Here is a 21,646-nt window from a genome sequence, read left to right as displayed (position 1 = left end):
TCAGCTCCCAAATGAGAGTTCAAAATAATGCAGCCTAGGGGCTAAGGGAAGGTGGGATTTGCTGACTGCCTTCTGCATCTCTAATAAGGCCGGAGGGAAGGTGTGCCCAGAGAAGACTTCCTTTCTTTTTGGTCCTTAAGTCAGAAAGAAATGAGACCTTAGGGAGGACAGTGTAGGGGACCAATTAGCGATAGATGGTTGCAGTAACGTCATTAGTAACATTCATTAGCAAAGTTGTGAGTAGAGGGAGGAGGTGTTCAGACAGAGAATGTCTGGCCAGGAGTCTCAGCCTCCCTGCAAACCCTGGCCTCCCATTTCTTCACTTCCTGTCTGATTTTAAGCATTTTGTTCTCACAACCTTCTCATATCCAGAACTCTGTGTCTCCCGCTCCTCCAGGACAGCCTCGTTGTTTTCAATCCCATATGAATAAGTGCACCTGCTTCGTTGTATCACTTTATAACTGCACCAGGATTTCCTTGATCAAAGTCCTGCCTTGACTTGTTAGGTTGTTTCCAGTTTTTCACTCTAAAAGGCAGGGCTTTGATATGTCTTTGCACAGCTGTTTCCTTGAACGGATTATAAGCGTGTATCTATATTCAACACTTTTATGAATATTGAAAAATTATCAATAGGCAGATTGTACCATTTGGTTTTTCTACCAATTCAACGCAACAGGGCTACGTTCCCAGTTTTGACCAACCCCAGGTATTACCATTTTAAAATATCTTTACGATGTGATAAGTGAATCACTATCTCCCATTACTCTTTTAGTTGTGTTTCTTTGTGAGGGAGGCCGAGATTTTCTTCTTATATTAATACAAGTGTTACCTCTTTTTCATAAATGCCGCAAATATTTTCCTTATTTAATCTTTGCTACATTAATGCTACTGGTGTTTTTGACACACAGACTTTTAACATTTTCTGTAGCCAAGCATATATTTTACTTTATTATTTGTCTTAGCTGTCACGTTAAAATTATTTTCCCCACCTCAAGTTTATGTAAATATGTATCTATACTTTCTACTATTTATGATTTTATTCTTTACATTTTATGTTTTATACTTTTACATCTCAAATTCATTTCCATCCATGATGTGATATACTGATACAGCTTTATTTTTTTTTCTATAGCTTAGGTCCTAAGACTGTTCCCAATAATTTGAAGTACTTCCCGTTGTGAAGCATTAAGTGCTTTTGTACACCCTGTCTGCTACTGGACTTTGCACTGATTTACACCATTCTGTCTGTGCCACAATGTTGCAACCATGGTAGCTTTAGAATATATATTCACATCACTTTTCTGATGGGAACCTCGTACCTTTGGAATTTGCATTAGAATGTGTAAAATTTATCGATGGTTTTGGGAAAATTGACAGCTCTACAATTTACCTTTCTAGATAGGGGCATGGTGTGGTCTATTGATTTATTCAAGTATTACTTCTAAAGAAGAGCTCTGAAGGCTTTTAAAAATGAGAACCTCCACCTTTCTATTATTTCTTTTTTTTTTTTAATTTATTTCTGTATTTTAAGAAAGAGAGAACACAAACAGGGGTGGGGCAGAGAGAGAGGGAGAGAAGGAGAATCCCTAGCAGGCTCCATGTAGTTGGTGCAGAGCCCCATGTAGGGCCCGAACTCATGAACCACAAGATTATGACCTGAGCCGAAACCAAGAATCGGCCACTTAACAGACTGAGCCACCCAGGTGCCCCTCTGTTAAGTTTATTTATCAATAAATAATGGTTTTGTTACTATTATGAAGTAAATGTTTTAGTATAAGATATGAATACTTTAGGACTCTTAATACATATTGTTAAACTATTTACCAAGAGGAAAGTGGCAGGGTATCCATTTGGAAATGATCCGTGTCTATTTATTTCATCATACCATCACTAGTATTTTTTTTTATCATTTCTAATTTTAGAGCCAAAAATATATAATAACTTTGCTTTTTCTGCTTACTAGTAAAACAGTATTGTCTGCTAACCATGTTTGCATTTTTCTCTTTTGTGAATTGCCTTTCTTGGCCTATTTATGTAACGAGATCTCAGCGTTTTCACTTCATTTTTCTTTGTCGTTTTCTTTCTTTCTTTTTTTAAGTTTGTTTGGTAGGAATCTCTAATAGATCTTTACCAAGATTAAATACATTAACCATTTCACATTCTCTGCAAATATTTTTCCAAGTATTATTTGCCTAATTTTAACTTGAGTAACTTTTTACATTAATTTTCTTAAACGTTCAAGTAGCCAAATCTTTCCTTTGAGCCTTGTTGCATCCTGTGTGTTCTGAGAATGTCTGCCATTGTTGACAGTGATGATAAACATTTACCTATATGCTCCCGTGTACGTTTTCAATTTTGAGTTTTGTATTTAACTCCTAAGCCTCTCTTACATTTGTTTGGCCACATTGTATAATATATGCATCCAAGAGGTCTTTGTTTTTCAGGTGAACAGTCAATGCCTCAACACAGTGTTAAATATTTTATTGAATATTCTATTCCCTGCCTACCTGTTTGTACAGCTTCACGTAGGTACACATTGAATTATTATAAATCCAAAAATGTATTTATGGCCTGTGTCTTCCATTCTATCAGTTGTCTATTTCTAAATAAGTATCAGTGTGTTTTGTCTCAAGACAATTATTATGACCAACTCACCAGATCCTAAAATAAAATTTTTATAGTAGAAATGTCACTTCTTTAATGTACGCACATTTCCATATTGATTATTTTTTAATAGTTTGGAGGCCTAAAAATGATGACTGATTTTAATGTCATAATATCTATTAAAATGCTCTTTTATTTTTTTTCAGTATGTTTTTATTACTGCTAATAATGATCCCTATTTATTTCCATTTAACAACTACCCAGAGACTAGGCCTACACATACATTACCTTGTTTAATCCTTACAATAAATTTGTCCCATAAGACAAATGTTAGAATTTTCATTTTACAGATGAAAACAACGGCAAAGGGAAAATTCTGACAAACAATACTCTGTAACATTTTCTTTCTTCTTTTTTTTTTTTTTCAGTTTATTTAAGGATATATCATCTGACTTCTTTCAATCCCCAGCTGATCTCACTGAGTTCCCTCAAGTGTGCACTGCCTTTCTGGCCACACTTCTTAAGTTAGATCAGGGACCAGATAACTGCCCAGAGCTCCTCATGCGACTTCTTTTGCAACTGGCAAAAAAAAAAAGCAAACTCACTGTCTATCCTGCTGAAATATGCAAAGCCCTCTGGTGTATTTCCAGTGGAAATTATTAAATGTTTTTAAAGTTTACTTATTTTTGAGAGAGAGAGAGAGAGAGAGAGAGAGTGCACGAGCACAAGCCAGGGAGGGGCAGAGAGAGAGGGAGACACAGAATCCGAAGCAGGCTCCAGGCTCTGAGCTGTCAAAACAGAGCCTGATGTGGGGCTTGAACTCATGAACCATGAGATCATGACCTGAGCTAAAGCTGGAGGCTTAAACCAACTGAGCCACCCAGGTGCCCTGTCCAGTGGAAAAATTTAAAACTCTCCTTGCCAGTGCTGATCAAGCTTTGATCAGTATTTTGTGTCATGCATATGGAAATAAACACGTGTGACCAGCCTTGACATCAACCAGGTACTAGTCAACTGAATATAGCAGGTGAATGGGGACTAAAATTCTAAAACTGAATAATTCACAGCATAGTGGTTTCTAGTGAAAATAAGTGTCTTTTTTCTTTTTTTTGAATATCTAAATTTTTAAAACTTCAGAAAGGATGTGCAAGCCAGGAAAACAATAACATTTAAAGCAGATTAAAATAACTAGTATTATTTCACACTGCTTCAGAGGGCCAAGTATCTGGAAGTATGTTAACTGGGTGGTTCTGGCCCAGGATCTTTCATGAGGTTGTAGTCAACCCCTGTTGGCATGGCAAGACTCTGAAGACTTGACTGGGACTGGAAGTTTCCATTCATCACCATGTGAGCCTCCCTCCGTAAGGATGCTCTTGCCTTGGCTTCTGTCAGAGAGAGTGCTGAGAGAAGGAGAGTGAGGGAGACACAGAGGGAATACTGAAGATCAAAGCCACAGAACCAAATCTTGGGCGGGGCACTCCCATTACTTCTGCAATATTCTATTTGTTAGAAGTGAGTCGTCAAGTCCCGCCCGCTCTCAAGGGGTCGGAAATTATGTTCTACTTCTTGAGGGGGGGGACATCAAAGAATTCATGGAAATATCAGAAAAGAATAATTTTCATACACATTTTGACAAAACTTAAAAACCACATCCACATAAACTTCCTGNGGTAAATTCCTAGCAGATAAAGGGTTAATATCCAGAATCTATAAGGAACTCACCAAACTACACACCCGAAAAACAAACAACCCAGTGAAGAAAACTTCCTCTGTTTTTAAGGAATGTAATTAGTGGTGTTCAGCTATAGTGGAAGAAACACGAAACAAAAGAGAACTTTATTATCTGACTGGTAGCATCTTGAATGACCTTTATTCTTTCTTTATCCATTTCTACATTTTCTATTAATCTTATGATAAGCATTGGTCAGCATAATTTAAAAAAACCAAAATGCTAAAAAGAAGAGAGAGAATTTTATTTTAAGGAGTCAAGGTATGTTCAGTGCAAGTACTAACTCCATTAATGTACCCAAGGGAGAGAGACATGTAATTTTTATTCATTAAAAATCCATTCTATACTCTACAATATATAAAATTATTTAAAAATGCATAAAGACTATGCATTTGAAAATGTATCCAAGTATCAGACTCTCTGGGAGCCCAGACTGTGCTCACACTGGAAACGCCCTCCTAACTCTCACCTCTTCTAGCCTGGACGGCGTTCTCCACAAGACCAAGAATGCGTGTATTCTTTCTTGAAACTCCCCCAGAACTGGCTACACATGGTCATCAGTAAGTATTCTCTGAATGAACCAATACTGCATCTCTTCCCACTCCTACCCTAACCGCCAACTCACCTTCTCCTAGAAGAGTGGTTACTTCTCCCCTTTGATTGCTTTCTGTATCTTGTGAAGATAATTACTTGAACAAGTAGAGACTGACCCTGGGTTACGCTGCAAACGTGGGTTCTGATATCCTTGTCTAATTTCATTCCTTTTTCTTATCTCCAAATCCCAACTGGACATTTAGGTTCCAGAAAGACAAGCACACACTTCCTCAGATGAAAATCTAATGCAAAAACAGTTAAGAATTTGACTTATTGACCAAATAGGCTCAGTATACCCTACCCAATGATTCACTTTGGAGATTGCTAAGGTTTTAGTATGTTTCTTCTTACTTTCATTTACTGTGGCCACTGTCACAGGGGTGACAGTGGCTGTGGCAAGAGCTGCTTAGTCAAGGACCGTTCTCAGTTACATGCCAGGGTATTTGAGAGCTACTTGGCCCACTTGGAGGCGGAGGTGGAGCTGGCCTGTGGGACTTGGCTGGGCAGGAAGGCTATGGACGCCTGAGACCTCTCTCCTACCCAGATGTCAATGGGGTACTGAGCTGCTTCTCTGTGGTTTGCCATAGTACTTTTCCAAACACCAGTAAAATGGACCCCAGAGACCAATCATTTCTACCCCGATGCGCCCATCATTCTGGTTGGGAATAAGAAGGATCTTTACAATGAAGAAAGAAGAAGCAGGATCCAGTAAAACCACAGATTTTAAAAGAGGGTCCAAAGTTTCAATACCTGAATAGCAAAAGTTCCCTAGAGAGAGAACAAAGGAAATGGGGTGAGGGTGGGGGAAGTAATAGTTGTTGTTTTTGTTTTTAATTTCAAGATCTCAAGAAAATGCCCAGATACAAAGCACAATGGATGAAAACAGATCTACCCAAAGGCAATCATTGTGAAATTTCAAGTCACTGGAATTTAAGACAATAGTCCCCAAGCTTCGCTGTGGGTGGGAGAGAAGGGAGCTGTCAGCTCACCTGTGAAAAATAAAGAATTAGATGCACCTTCCACTTGTAATGGCAGGTGAGGTAGCTTGAACGAAGCCTCCTTTTTGGGACAACTGAAAAAGCTGGACAAAATATATTCAAATGTATTCTTGAAGGTATCAGAGCTAATAAAAACAGTGAAGAACTGCCAGGACAGAGCCCAGAGAAAGATGAAATCACACAGAAACGAGCCCATTCAGGCTTTTCCCCTGGAGCCCTTTGCTGATTTCAGAGGGTGCAGCCAAGCGACTAAGGAGCTTCAAGTTCAGGATCATCCCAACACAACTCAGGGAACTGAGATAACATGGGGCTGTGCTAGTGTCTCTGCAGAGGTCCTTTTATTTCTAGTTCACTGTTTGCTATTAAAGTATCGCCTTTCCAGGGGCGCCTGGGTGGCTCAGTCTGTTAACTGTCCGGCTTTGGCTCAGATCATGATCTCTGAGATTTGTGGGTTTGAGCCCCACATCAGGCTCTGTGCTGCCAGCTCAGAGCCTGGAGCCTGCTTTTGATTCTGTGTCTCCCTCTCTCTCTGCCTCTCCCCTGCTCATGCTCTGTCTGTATCTCTCTCAAAAATTCATAGACATTTAAAAATTCAAAAAAATAAATGAATAAATAAATAAAATATAGCCTTTCTGGATCCCAGCCCAAAAAAGTCTGTTTCATTACACCCTGAACTCTAATCCTTTTTCTCTAGGACCTTGAAGATTGTCAAAAGCACTTACCTGCATATTAGGAAAGAAGAAAAGCTTCCAAAAGCAATGAGCTAAACACCCACCTTAAGAAGTTTAAAATGAGGGGCACCTGGGTGGCTCAGTTGGTTGGGCGGCCGACTTCAGCTGAGGTCAAGATCTCATGGTTCTTGGGTTCAAGCCCCACGTCGGGCTCTGTGCTGACAGCCAGCTCAAGGCCTGGAGACTGTTTCGGATTCTGTGTCTCCCTCTCTCTCTGACCCTCCCCTGCTCACGCTGTCTCTCTCTCTCTCAGAAATAATTTTTTTTTAATTTTTAAAAAGAATGTATGAAAAACTTTATTCCAAAAAAATTTAAAAATAAAAAAAAAGAAATGTGAAATCTGAACAGTTTTATAATTATTAAAGAAATTAAACCTTCACTAAAAACCTTTAACACACACAAAAAAGCATCAGGTGAATTTCCACCCGATATTTAAGGAATAAATAATGTCAATTTTACACAATCTCTACTAGAGTACAGAAAAGCAGAATTCATTCCCCAACTGTTTTATAAATTTTTAAAAATGTTTCATTTATTTCTGAGAGAGAGAGAGAGAGACAGCGTTAGCAGAGGAGGGTCAGAGAGAGGGAGATACTGAATCTGAAATAGGCTCCAGGCTCTGAGATGGCAGTCAGCACAGAGACTGACACGGGGCTCGAACCCATGAACCGTGAGATCATGACCTGAGCCGAAGTCGGATGCTTAACCGACTGAGCCACCCAGGCGTCCCCCAACTGTTTTATAAAAGTAGGATAGCTTTGATAACAAAACCTATCAAGGACATTAAAAGAAATTATGATTTCTTCTATCTTTTTATCTTTTTCTATTCTTATTCATTCTTTTATTTCTATTTATCTTTTATCGGTTGAGCATCTGACTCTTGATTTTGGCTCAGGTCAAGATCCTAGATTGTGGGATTGAGCCCCACATCCAGCTCTGCACTGAGCATGGAGACTGCTTAAGATTCTCCCTCTTTCTCTCCCTGTCTCTCCCTCTGCCCCATCCCCTACTGTGTTTTCCTCACTCTCTCTAAAATAAAATAGCAACAAAAGAAAAAGAAATAAAGCTTCAGGCAATGTCATCATAAGCATTATGGAAAAACCATAAATAAAATAAGTCAGTCATATATACCATAGAAGCTTCAATACAAAATGCTGGGTTTGTTCCAGACATGCAGAATTGATGTGTCATTCAAAGGACAGGACCATTCACCAAATTAACAGAATAAAAAAAGAGAAAAAAATCAACTAATCTTGTCATTAGATGCAGAAAAACATTTGGTAATATAAATATCCATTTGTGACAATAACATGGATACAACTATGAATAGAAGAAAACGTCTTTAATGAAGATCATCTACCAAAACCTACAGCAAACATCATGCTTGCTGTCGACTGAATGTTTGTGCCCCTGCAAAATTCATACGTTGAAACGTAGTCTCTGATGTGATGGTATTTGGAAGGGGTACCTTTGGGAGGTGACTGGGTCATGAGGATGGACCCTCCTGAAAGGGATTAGTGCTTTTGTAAAAGAGACCCCAGAGAGCTCTCCCATACCCTCTACCATGTAAGGACACTGTGAGAAAATGGCCACACGAGCCAGGAAGCAGGTTCCCACCAGACACGAATTCTGCCAGTGCTTTATTCTTATACTTCCCAGAGTCCACAACTATGAGAAATAAATTTCTGTTGTTTATAAGCCACCCAATCTATGGTATTCTGTTATAGCAGCCCAAACTAAGACAGAACGTTGCAAGCTTTCCTCCTGATTTGGCCTCCTTTGATAAGGCAAAACAGCAATATTAATTTAAATAATGAGAATTGGAGAGGAAGAACTGTAATGATCACTTTTCATAGATTACATATTTGTGTGTTTAGAAAATCTAAAAGTTATATGATAAACCATTAAGATTGATAATTGAGATTAGTGGGATTGCTGGATACCAACTCAGTTGGACTTCTGTATACCAGTAGCTTGCAGTTAAAATATAAGAATTAAAAGATAGCACTTACAATAGCATCAAAAATACCAGATGCCCCGAAATACAGTTGATAAAAGATGCGCAAAAACTTGAGCTGGAAATTCTACAACATAATAGGGAGACATTTTTAAAGACCAAAATAAATGAAGGGCTCTGTGTTCATCACTGAAAAATATAACATATGAAGAAGTAAATTCTCCCCAGATTTATCTATATGTTTAATTCTGTCCCAACCAAAACCCCAACAGGTGTGTGTTGTGAGGAAGAGGAGAGCAGGGAGACTGGAGAAGCTGATTCTAAAATTTTTGTGGATAATGCAAAGGCCCAAAGATAGTTTGAAGAACAAGTTGGTGAACTTTCTCTACTGGATATTGAGATTTATTTGTGATACCAACTAAGATGTGTGGTATTGATACAAAGATAGGCAAATTAACTAATCTAAAATAAAACAGAGTCCAGAAGCATCTTCACACACACACACACACACACACACACACACACTTGGTTTACAACAAAAGGTGACACTTCAAATCACTGGGGAAAGGATGGTCTTGTCAACAAATTATATGGCACAACTAGTTATCTAAACAGGATGCTATGAGATTTGACCCGTATCTCAGACTACACACACACGTCGGCTCCAGGTAGATTGTAGATCTAGATGGTAGAGGCAGAAATAATAAAGCTTCAAGTGAATAATAAAACAGAATATCTTTAGGACTCAGGATAGAGAAAATTGTCTTAAATAAGACAAAAACATCAATTATAAAGGGAAAACACTGAGCAACTTGATTGCATTAAAATGAAGAACTTCTGTTCATTAGAAGATACGGATGAGAGAATAAAAAGAAAGCTACAGACTGTGCTATATATATATATATACAACTAACTAAGTAACTAAGGAATTTCTACAAATTAACTCAACAAAAAAGTGGACAAGGACTTGGAAATCGCACAAGACATCCAATGGTCAATGAACTTGTGAACGCGCAGCTTCGATAATCAGGGAATTGCACAACTCAGGAGGGCATTCTTCAAAGCGTCACACGCAGCAGGCCAACTCCAGGCTCTAGAGTGAGGACATCAAGTCAGAGATCACCGCCATCACCTGGAGCCCATCCCCTTCTCTCCGAACCCGTCTGGGTAAGGCACCGCCTGCGCCCCTGCCGCCAGATGGCAGCCTCAGCGCGGGGAACACTGGGAGACTTCTCCCAGGCATCCAAGGCGCAGTCCGAAATCAGGTCAACAGGCCAGGTGTCCCTCAGCGTGGGAGGGCGCGGGCCACCATCCACAGGAAGCTCGTGGCCATGGACGACGGCAGACCTTTTAACAAAATTTGCCCTGATCCCTGGGCCGAGGCTAGAAGTGCCTGGGCATCACCACCTCCTGCAGGTGGTTCTGTGTTTATGTTGGGGGGGGGGGNGCCTGACTGCTCTCTCATTTCCAAAGAAATCCCCCCCCACGCTCCGAAATCCGAAGTCCGTATGAACAGATCTGGCTCCCGTTTGCCCCAGCATTGTGTAAACTGCCCTTTTTCTGTTGCGTCTCCGAGCAGGCTGCTGTCTCTGTGACGGTGGTGACACCGCTGTCGTTTACCCTCCCGGCTCCCCCAGTGCGAGTCACCTGACTTACAGTTCCAGGCTCCAAGTTCCACTAGTTCTACAAACGCATGGAATTCAGCGCCTCTGGTTTTTAAAGCCAAATGGTATGGGGATTAGTCCTCCTCGTGGGAGCTCCCTGGTGTGAGGGCCTGTTTCTCTGCCCTCTCCCTGCACGAATCTCCCTCCCTCCCGCCAGCAGCCTCCCTCTGCCTTCTGACGACGTTCCTAATCTTTCAGATGCAGCTTCTTCCCTATATTTAGTTGCGGAGTTTGTCCTGCCGGTCTGGGCTGCTCTCTGGCTTACTGCTTGGATGTGGAGGATACCCAGGTGTAAGCCTGGCACGGTGTGAGCGCATGGTCCTCCTACCCCGCCATCTTCCTAAGCTCCTCTCTTTTCAGAATCAACCATGTTTAGAAGCTATGGCCCTAAAATAATTGGAACAGAAGCAGATAACCTGAAATGCTTCAAAGACCTCTTAATCAATATGCAGAACATGTCACTGTTAAGGTAAAATAAATAAGTCAGTGAACAATTAAAATAACTATTCTGTTGAAATTCCATTATTGTGCCTAGAGAATACACTCTTTTAAATTAGCAGCAAAAATGCCCACTAAGAAAGCATCTAGCCAAGCCCAGACCAAACCCTAAGATGGTAAGACTCTCTCCCATAATCCATGTCATGGAAACCAGTGCTACTTAGACCACAACAAACTCCAGATAGTATCACTACAGTTCATCAGATCCTGAAAAACAGCGTCATAACTCCCTGAGAAATCTGGGAAACTGTATTCATTCTATAAACATTCATTGTTCCATGCTCTACGTGAAGTACGCTGTGATACTACAGAAAATATGATGGATGCACCTTACTGCACAGAGCTTACCACAAAAGCAAACATAAAACTCAGAAGTAAACTGAAAAAATATAATATTGGATCTGATGATATAGACCTTTCCAGTGGAAGTGATAACTTTTTCTGGAGAACTGGAAGAAACTGAGACAAAGACAAATGTTCTTTTGTGAATGTGTGTCAGAAGCCACAGCAATGAATTTGTCACATTTTGTTCCTACCAATTTGTGTTCTTTTTAGTAAGGATAAGGTCGGCTATGCTGAGGTAACAAGTATCTTCAAAACCTCAGGGATTAGCGCAAGAAAGGTAATTTCTCAATCATGGCGTAGGTACATATGTGGAGCTCTGCTGAAGGACCCAAGTTGACAGAGGCTTTATTGTCTTGAACTGAGAACCCAACACCTCTGAGGTCACTGCAGCAGGGAAGAGGGGAATCGAGGAGGTACATAGGCTTTTAACTTAGACCAGAAGTGACACCACACTTCTGCTCACAACCTGAACCTGAGTGTAGGGGACACTGGGAACACATGGTGGGCTCGACTGTCCCCGACACAGGTTCTTTAGCTGCAAGCAACATAAGCTTACTTATTCAGAGGAAAAAAATTATTGGAAAGATATGGGGGAGAACACAGTACCAAAGAGATGATGAAAGAGCCATCTTTGCAGAGATAGGACTCAGGGAGCCTAAGGGGTTCTTGATAACATGAAGCCCTTGAGTATCTCTTCTGGGCCCCACCACTAGAATGACTGGAGCCTTTCTTCAGTTCTCTTCTATTCTTGTATAAGAGTCAAAATCCCAGGGACTAAGTGGGAAAAGAAAAGGCCACATGGAAGTATCTTCCAGTTATCCCTTCAATTTAATATGTTGCAAAGTCAGGACATCTGGGTTTACTGCCCTAAACCAAGATCACATACATGGGGTAAAGGAATTTCCCCAAAGGTAAATCCTAGCCCTGTTATAAATGCAGAATAGACATAGGGTGAACACTAAGTTGATATTCTCACTTTCATCTTTATCCTGATGTTTCCACCTACTTCTCCCACCCTAGCTAAGTCCAGAATCTCAGGGACCCTGCTCTGAGGACTGGTCAGTTTATTTAAAGCAAGAAAGCTGAACTGGAGAAGGCCTTCTCTGGGAATTGTTTTAGCTTAGGTGGAACTGGTGAGATTTCCATTGGTCAGGTGAAGAAACCCACTTCATATGCGGGATATTAGTGGGTCATGTATTTCTCTCACTAGCCGGATAACCAGTGGGAGCTCTAGGAAATTTGAATGCTAATTCTCAGAAGAAAGTCTCTGGGAAACAAGGGTGAGAGGGCTACACCCTGAGAGTCAAAAGACCTGGTACAAATCCTGGATCTTCAACTTACAAGCTGTGTGACATATGGCAATTTATGTCTCAGCCCCAGTTTTGTCATCTATGAAGCAAACATAACAATGCCCAAATTTATGGAACTATTGGGATTATTAAATGACAATACATTTAAGCAGAAGTGTGATGGCCAGTATGTATTCTAAAAGGAGTAGCTGCTATTATTATTATTATTATTATTTACTCATTTTATTAGTTTTATTTTTTCTCTTCCTTCCTGACCTTGCATTCTCTGTTCACTTCAATTAACCCATGAAAAGGAGATCTTGGCCTTGAGAGTTTTCCCCAGAGAGTCCTTTGCACCTTTGTTACTGGGGCTTTAAACTTTTTTTAATGTTTATTTGTTTTTGAGAGACCGAGGACAGGGTGTGAGCAGGGGAGGGACAGAGAGAGAGGGAGACATAGAATCTGAAGCAGGCTCCAGGTTCTGAGCTGTCAGCACAGAGTCTGACATGGGACTCAAGCTCATGAACCATGAGTTAACCAACTGGGCCACCCAGGAGCCCTGTTCCTAGGGCTTTAGATGAAAATGTATAGCGTGGACATTTTCACTGTGTACAAAACAGTGGCTACTTGATCTCCTCTACTGAGCTGTCCCATAGACCAGGGAGCCGACAGCAAGATGGGAACCACTGGTATTTCTCTTAGGGGAAAAAAAAAGATTCTGAAGATAGCTGAGACAATACAGACAAACAAAAAGATGTCAAGCTATAAGAGGGCTGGTAGAATGGCTAAAAGTAGAAGACTGACAATGTCAAGTGTTGATGAGGATGTGGAGCATCTGGAACTCTCAAATATTACCAATGGTAGCATAAACTGATAGAACCATTTTGGAAAACCAAAACCATATTGGAAAACTATAAGAAGGTTACACATACTTCTACCTTTTGGCCCAGCACTTCTCCTCTTCCATATACATCAAGGAGGAATGAAAACATATCTGCAAGAGTCCTTGCATAAGAACATGCATAGCAGTGAAAGAGAGAGAAAAAGAAAGATAAAAAGAAGAGAGAGAGAGAGAAAAGGAAAGAAGAATGTGCATAGCAGCTTTATTTACAGTTGCTGAAAACTGGACATAAGCTAAATATTAATCAATAGAAGAATGAGTAAGAAGAGTTTATCACTATAAATCCATACAACTGAACACTACTCAGCAGTAAAAAAAGGCACAAGCTACTGACACATCTATCATTGTAGATAAAGTTAAAAACATTATCCTGAGCAAAAGGAACCAAACCGCAGAGAGTACATCCTATGTACATACTGTATGATTCCATTTCTGTGGAGTTCATGAACAAGTAAATCTAACCTATGGTGATAGAAATCATATCAGTAGTTGCCTCAAGGTGGGGGATGACTAGAAAAGAGCATGAGGTGCTTTCTAGGATAATGAAACTATTCAGTATCTTCACTAGAATGATCACAATATGATAATAAGTAATATGTTAATACATTTTGTCTAAGTTTACTGAACTTACTGACTTGTGCAGTTTACTGTATATAAATTATATTTCAATAAAGGAAAATAATAAGTATCAGGACTAAAACAATTACTCCACCAAGAGCAAGGAAGAGACTTATCAAATGCATGTCAGAGAAAAAAATATTTTCCTCATGGTCCCAGATCACAAACCAGTCAGGGGTGATGTAGAGCAGAAGGAAAAGCAGAATATGAGGAAGGTGTAGGCCATGGCAACAAGGCTGGTCAGGGGCAGACTGTCCCCATGAAGGTGCAGCACTGGAGGGCAGGGGTGACCATCGTGTAGTGGAGAGGGTGGCAGATCGCCACATAGCGGTCATAGGCCATTGTGGCCAGGAGAAAGATGTCCATGTCCCCAAAAGTCAAGAAGAAGTAGAGCTGACCCAGGCATCCTGCGTAGGAAATGGACCTGGTCTGGGTCTGGATATTCACCAGGGCCTTGGGCACGGTGGTGGAGGTGAAAAGGATGTCAGCACAGGACAGGCTGGCGAGGAAGAAGTACATGGGCGTGTGAAGACGTGCGTCAGTGCCGATGGCCAGAACAATGAGCAGGTTCCCAGCCACGGTGACCACATACATGCACAGGAATAGCAGGAAGAGGATGCGCTGCTGCTCCGGCCGCTCTGAGAGTCCCCAGAGGAGGAACTCAAAGATGCTGGTCTGGTTCCCTCCTGCCATGAGCCCAGAAGCCAGAGAAAGAGACCTCCAGTGAGTCCCACTAACACTGTAAGCATATTTCTGTATATATTAGAATTATGCCCACAATTCAGGTTAAAGGAAAATAAATAATTTTTTAAACTTTTTACTTAAATTACAGTTAGTTAGTTCTTAGAAACACATAAAATACCAAACTGTAACAGAAAGAAACAGATAACTTGAACAGACTGATGACCAGCAAAGAAATTGAATCAGTAATCAAAAATCTTCCAACAAACAAAAGTCCAGGGCCAGATGACTTCACAGGTGAATTCTACCAAACATTTAAAGAAGAGTTAACAGCTATTCTTCTAAAACTATTTCAAAAAATAGAAAATAAAGGAAATCTTCCAATTTCATTCTATGAGACCAGAATTACCCTGATTCCAAAACCAGATAAAGTCTCACTAAAAAAGAAAACTACAGGCCAATATCCCTGATGAACATGGACGCAAAAATTCTCACTGAAGTACTAGCAAACCCAATCCAACAGTACATTAAAAGAATCATTCACCACAATCAAGTGGGATTTATTCTTAGGTTGCAAGGGTGGTCCAATATTCACAAATCAATCAACCTGATACACCATATTAATAAAAAAGCCATGTGATCATTTCAATGGGTGCAGAAAAAGCATTTGACAAAGCACAGCTTCCATGCATCATAAAAGCCTCCAACAAAGTAAGTTTAATAAAGGCCATACACAAAAAAAACCCACAGCAAATATCATCCTAAGGTTGGGAACAATACAGGAAGGTCCACTATCACCACTGCTATTTAAGGTAGTACTGGAGGGGCCTGGGTGGCTCAGTCAGTTAAGCCTCTGAATTCAGCTCAGGTCACAATCTCACAGTTCACGAGTTTGAGACCCGCACTGGGCTCTGTTCTGACAGCACAGAGCCTGGAGCCCACTTCCAGTTCTGTCTCTCCCTTTCTCTTCCCTTCACTGCTCATGCTCTGCCTCTCTCTCTTTCTCAAAAATAAACATAAAAAAATTAACATAGTACTGGAAGTCCTAGCCATAGCAATCAGACAACAAAAAGAAATAAAAAGCACCAAATTGGCAAGGAAGAAGTCAAACTTTCACTATTTCCAGATAACATAATACTCAATATAGAAAACCCAAAAGACTCTCCCAAAAAAATTTCTAGAACTGATACACAAATTCGGTAAACTCACAGGATACAAAATCAGTGTACAGAAATCTGTTGCATTTCTATGCACAAATAATGAAGCAGCAGAAAAAGAAATTTAAGAGTCAATCCTATTTACAATTGCACCAAAAACCATAAAATACCTAGGAATAAACTTAACCAGAGTGGAAAGACTTGTACTCTGAAAACTTTGAAACATTGATGCAAGAAGTTGAAGAAGACACAAAGAAATGGAAAGACATTTCATGCTCATGGATTGTAAGAACGAATATTGTTAAAGTGTCCTGCCAAATCTACACATTTAATGCAACCCCTAACAAAATACTAACAGCGTTTTTCACAGAGCTAGAAGAAACAATCCCAAACTTTGTATAGAACCACAAAAGACCTCAAATAGCGAAAGCAATCATGAAAAAGAAAAGCAAACCTGGGGGCATCACAATTCCTGACTTCAACTTATATTACAAAGCTGTAGTAATCAAAACACTACGGTACTGGCACATGAATACACACACATTCCAAAAGGAGAAGAACAGAAAGCCAAGAAATGAACCCATTTCAACTATACTTCAACAAAGCAGGAAAGAATATCCAATGGGGGAAAAAACAGTCTCTTCAACAAATAGTGTTAGGAAAACTGGGGAGCCACATGCAGAAGAATGACACTGGACCCCTTTCTTACACTATGCACAAAAGTAAATGCAAAATGGATTAAAGACTAAATGTGAGACATGAAACAATTAAAATCCTAGAAGAGCACACAGACAGTAACGTCTTTGACCTCAACCATAGCAACTTCTTACTAGATATGTCTCCTGAGATAAGGTCAACAAATGAGTTTATTTATTGAGCGTCATCTCTATGCAAGGCACTGTATTGGCACTGCCAGGAATACAGACATAGCCATGTGCCAGAAACTTCTTCCTTCTTTCTAACCTGATGTCTTCTGCTATAGTTTCTTCTCTTTCCCTTATTCACTGAATAGGAAACACTTGGTTGGTTTGGCCAAACTGTTTCAGTGAAGAAGACTGGCAATGAAACAAAAATTAACATAACTGGGAAAATCAACTGGTAAAGAGTACTTCAAAAGGGACATTTTGTTAAGTTCTCAACCCTGTAGACTCAGAAACCTGTGTCAAGGGTGAGTCCACTTTTCAAGAAAGGAGTCCCATTAACTAAGCTTCAGGTAGGGACACATATAAACCAGAAGACCCTCTTTCCCCACCCCTGATAAAAAGAACTTAAAGGTAGAAGAGATATTCTGCTGGCACTAAATCCTCTGCCTCTAGACAAGCTATATCAGAGTGTTGCTTGATGGGCATGATCAGAGCGTACTAAGGTTCATTGGAGCCCTCTGCTTACTATACAGAGAACTTGGTGAAGGAAAGGCGCATGCCAAGCCTGACAAGTTATAATTCCCTCTTCCAGTCAAGGCTTCCAAAGGCACTGCTAGCCCTGCTCTTGGAAGACGCTGTTGCCCCTGGATTTGCCTGGTCGACCTACTCCTTTCTGCTCTGTTTCTCCAAACAGGGTTTACTACAACTAGTGAGCTTTCACTTACTAACTGAAAGCCATTTACAACCCCACCTCTCTGAGATACCCTCAGGTCACTTGAATTTGGTTGGAAGTTTTCCAAAATTCTTCAAAGGCAGTTTTACAACTAATCTCTTTATATTCTTTAACATGTGGCTGATTACATAATTTGTGTGTGGAATTTACTTATTTAACTCTCAAAGGACAAACTTACTTCAAATGAAGTTCATGGAGAGACCTATCAACTCAGCCTATATCTAATATATTGATGATATTCCTTTACTTTTGCCTCTTCATAAAGAAACAAAATAAAATCTCATGGTGATAATAATGTAAGCTCCCTGGGAGAAGAGATTTTGATCTTTTTTCCTGCTCAATCTCCAACACCTATAATAGTTCCTAGCACAAGGTAGCTCAATAAATATGTGTTGGTTGAATGAATGAATGAATACATGATCTATCCTGTCAGATTGGATTGGTTTCCCAAACAATTCCCAGAGACAGAATTTAGCCCAACTTCTTTGTATTAGGGTGTCTTTAATCACTTAGTGAATTGTACTTACCTATTTAAGTCATATGCATTGGAATCTAGTTCTTCATGTCTGTCACATCTCGTCAGCTCCTTTGGGTTGCAATTTCACTGTCTATTACCATCTGTTCCTTATGAAGTAGCATGTTTTCTCTCCATTTTAGACCTGTGGTGTTTGTGATTTCAAACATGCACTTTTTTCTCCAATGCTAAATAAAATGGGATGCAGTAGAGTCCCTGTCCTGTGCATGCTTGTGAGGACCTGACATTGTTCAAAACATGATATCCATTTATTCTAGTTTACATATTTTCCATCTGTTTTAAATTTCTTTTTAAAAATGTTTTATTTATATCTGAGAGAGACAGAGACACACACACACACAGTATGAGTAGGGGAGGGTAAGAGAGAGAGGGAGACACAGAATCCAAAACAGGCTCCAGTCTCTGAGCTGGCTGTCAGCACAGAGCCTGATGTGGGTGGAGCTTGAACCCACGAACTGTGTGATCATGATCTAAGCTGAAGTTGGGCGCTTGACTGAGCCACCCAGGTGCCCCTAAATTTTCAGTTTCTAAGTGGTATGAATTTTTAACACTAAGTTGAATCCTATCTGTTGGATTTTCTTTCTTAGTATGTCTTTTCAAGGTGATTCTCCTCTCATTTTTTTCCCTCCAAGATAGATTATATTCTGAAATATTTTGATTGACAACAAAAACCAACAACCTGTTTCCATGAGGAAGACCCTCATGATTTCTGACCAATTGATATTATTTCTTTGATCTGCTCTCCAAGAAATCTTGATATCTATATTCCTTGTTTTCTAACTCTGATAGTATGCTTTGTGCTATGACTTTCAGAGACACGAATACAGGTTCCTTACTGTACGATTACAGATTACAGCAGTTCAGGAAGCGGATATACATAGTCTAAAATGTTGGACTTATTTAGAATCTTCTGGGCTAGAAGAGATAAAGATTGCCTTAGGAAGAGAGTGTGGGGACTGGGGCGCCTGGATGGCTCAGTTGGTTAGGCATCTGACTTCAGCTCAGGTCATGATCTCATGGTCCGTGAGTTGGAGCCCCACGTCATGCTCTGTGTGGAAAGTTCGGAACCCAGAGCCTGCTTCAGATTCTGTATCTCCCTCTCTCTGCCCCTCCCTCACTCACACACCTCTCTCTCTATCTTTCTCTCTCTCTCTCAATCAAAAAAAAATAAACATCAAAAGAAGAAGAAGAAGAGAGTGCAGGGCACCTGCTCAGTCTCAGTGGGTGGCTCAGTCAGTTAGACATCTGACTTCATTCAGCTCAGGTCATGATCTCATGGTTCGTGGGTACAGAGCCTGATGGCCTCTGTGCTGACAGCTCAGAGCCCAGAGCACTTCAGATTCTATGTCTTCCTCTGTCTCTTCCCTTTCCCTGCTCGTGCTCTGTCTCTCTGTGTCTCTTAACAATAAAGAAGTGTTAAAAAAATTTTTTTAGAAGAGAGTGCAATATTCATGCAAAATGTTTGGCCCACATCTACAAATTCTAGCATTCTCATGGTCCAGAGCCAGAATGCATACTATATTATTTTAACAAAGTTTTTTGTTTATTCATAACAAACTAAATATGTTCTTAATTTAACAATATTACAATATCAAGCCAACGCTTCTAATTTTATTTTTAAAACAAAACAAAATGAAGCATATTTTAACATAAGAACTTATTGAATGTAAATTCTTGCCCTGTAACATTTCCGGCTGCACATAAAGAACATGAAGAACATGAAGGTCCTTAAAAGAATCTGCAGTGGAAATTCAACAACCAGTTCAACAACCAGAGTCCAAGACTCCTGGAGATGCTGACTTTCACTTACTTCTACAATGGCAGTCAAGTGTCTGGTTGTGTGGAAAGTTGATCTGACATTTGAGGTCTTTCTCTCGACTCAGGATTGACACTCTTTCTAAATACAATTAAGTCCATGAAGGGAGGTGGGTGGGAGATGGGCTAGTGGGTGAAGGGTACTAAGGAGGGCACTTATTGTGATGAGCCCTGGGTGTTGTATGTAAGTGATAAATCACTGAATTCAACTCCTGAAACCAATATTGTACTGCATGTTCACTAACTTTTAAATTTAAAAAAAACCCCACAATAAGTCAAAATAAGCCTTTAATCCATCATAAAGATAATTTGTAATTTTAGTATCTTTATATTTCCCTAAATAAGTTAGCCTAAAGTAATGTGATATTCTCTTTACAAAATAATAACAATGCTAATAACTGCACAATATACCTTCTCACTGTGCAGTACTTCTCACTGTTCTATACTTTAGAAAAATATAAGCATCACAATTATCCAAATTTTTGGACTTACTTCACTTTATATAATATATATATATGTAAGTATAAAGTATATTTCACTTTATATATATTTATTTATATAATATAAACTATAAAATAAATATTATATTTATATTATTAAACTATAATATATAATATGAATATCACATGAATAATATAAAATAATATTTATATTATTTTATATATTATAAATATTATAAAATAATATTTTCTATTATTCAATTATAATGACATGAATATTATAATATATTTTAAAATGTAACATATACCTTTTTGTTGTGTTCACTTGGTACAGTATATCTTTGGAAATTCCTCCACAAGTCGGTTCAAATGGATGTGAAACTTGATGATATTTATCCTGTGTTTATTAATGTGTTGGAGAACTATAACTATGCTACTGTAAAGAGAAAATTTGTTTTCAATGGTTTACACTGAAGAAAAAGTGCAAACGTCAAATATCTCATTTTACAGCTTCATGCTTCTCAGGTACAAGGGCCATGTCAGGACAAGACCCTGACTTAGCATTGGCTATACTGGGCTGGAACGAGGCAGGTAAAGGTAGGTGAGCACAGCTATACCTCATGTGATTGTAGAGAAATGCACTCAGCAGTCAAAGGAAGTGAAAACAAGGTTCTATCTTGCACAGATAGACAAAACGAAGAATAAAAAAGTCCATACTAAAATCATAATAGATTTCACTATTATGAAACAGAGAAGGTACATGCACCACTGCTGATGGCTGTGTACTTAGTAAAAAAGCTTGCTTGATGAATTCCTTCCCTACATTTGTCAGGAGTTAAATGCTCACCTCTTTGACCCTGGATTTTCCTGTGGGGTTGTAGGAGAGCATCAAGGAGGAAAAAAAGCATGAATTGACATACCTTCCTTAATAGTTTGTTCAAACTTACAATGATAATTAAATAGCTTGTGGAATGTCCATTTCATGGGACATGTAGTTATTAACATGAGTACCATGTAGTTTATATTTTTAACTTAAGGTCTTTGACTGAAAAGGAAAAGGAAAAAATGCTCAGCATTGTGTATGTGGAGGGATAAATACAATGAAAATACTTGCTTTACTAGAAGATAAAATCCATTGCCAATATATCTACATATTTCCTTTATACTTATATACTCTTTGTACTAAAAATATATATTTAAAAAATTTTATTTGTATTTTTGTGTGTGGGTGGATAGATGGTGGATGGACGGATAAGAGTTTGTATGAGTTGGGAGAAAAGCATGGAACCTGACTGTCAAAACTAGTGACCTCATAGTGATGAGATATAGGAGGTCAGGAAAGATTATTTTTTTTCTTTATACATCTCTGTATTTTTAAATTTATTATAACAGGTACATGTTACCCTTAGAATAGGAGAAAATCAAATAAAGAAATGATAAAGGTAAGAAGGAGAATAAACAAGAACATTTTTATTTTTAAGAAAAAAGAAATTT

At 39.3% G+C, this 21,646-nt stretch overlaps 1 pseudogene; it reads right to left on the bottom strand.

Moving 5' to 3' along the window:
* Positions 1–11,383: 11,383 nt before the first annotated feature.
* On the bottom strand, positions 11,384–14,621 carry LOC144219731 (olfactory receptor 1P1-like; annotated as a pseudogene).
* Between the last annotated feature and the right edge of the window lie 7,025 nt (positions 14,622–21,646).

The sequence above is a fragment of the Crocuta crocuta genome, unplaced genomic scaffold (assembly GCF_008692635.1).
Source record: "Crocuta crocuta isolate KB4526 unplaced genomic scaffold, BGI_CrCroc_1.0 scaffold149, whole genome shotgun sequence".
NCBI lineage: Eukaryota > Metazoa > Chordata > Mammalia > Carnivora > Hyaenidae > Crocuta > Crocuta crocuta.
This window is presented reverse-complemented; position numbering and strand designations above follow the sequence as displayed.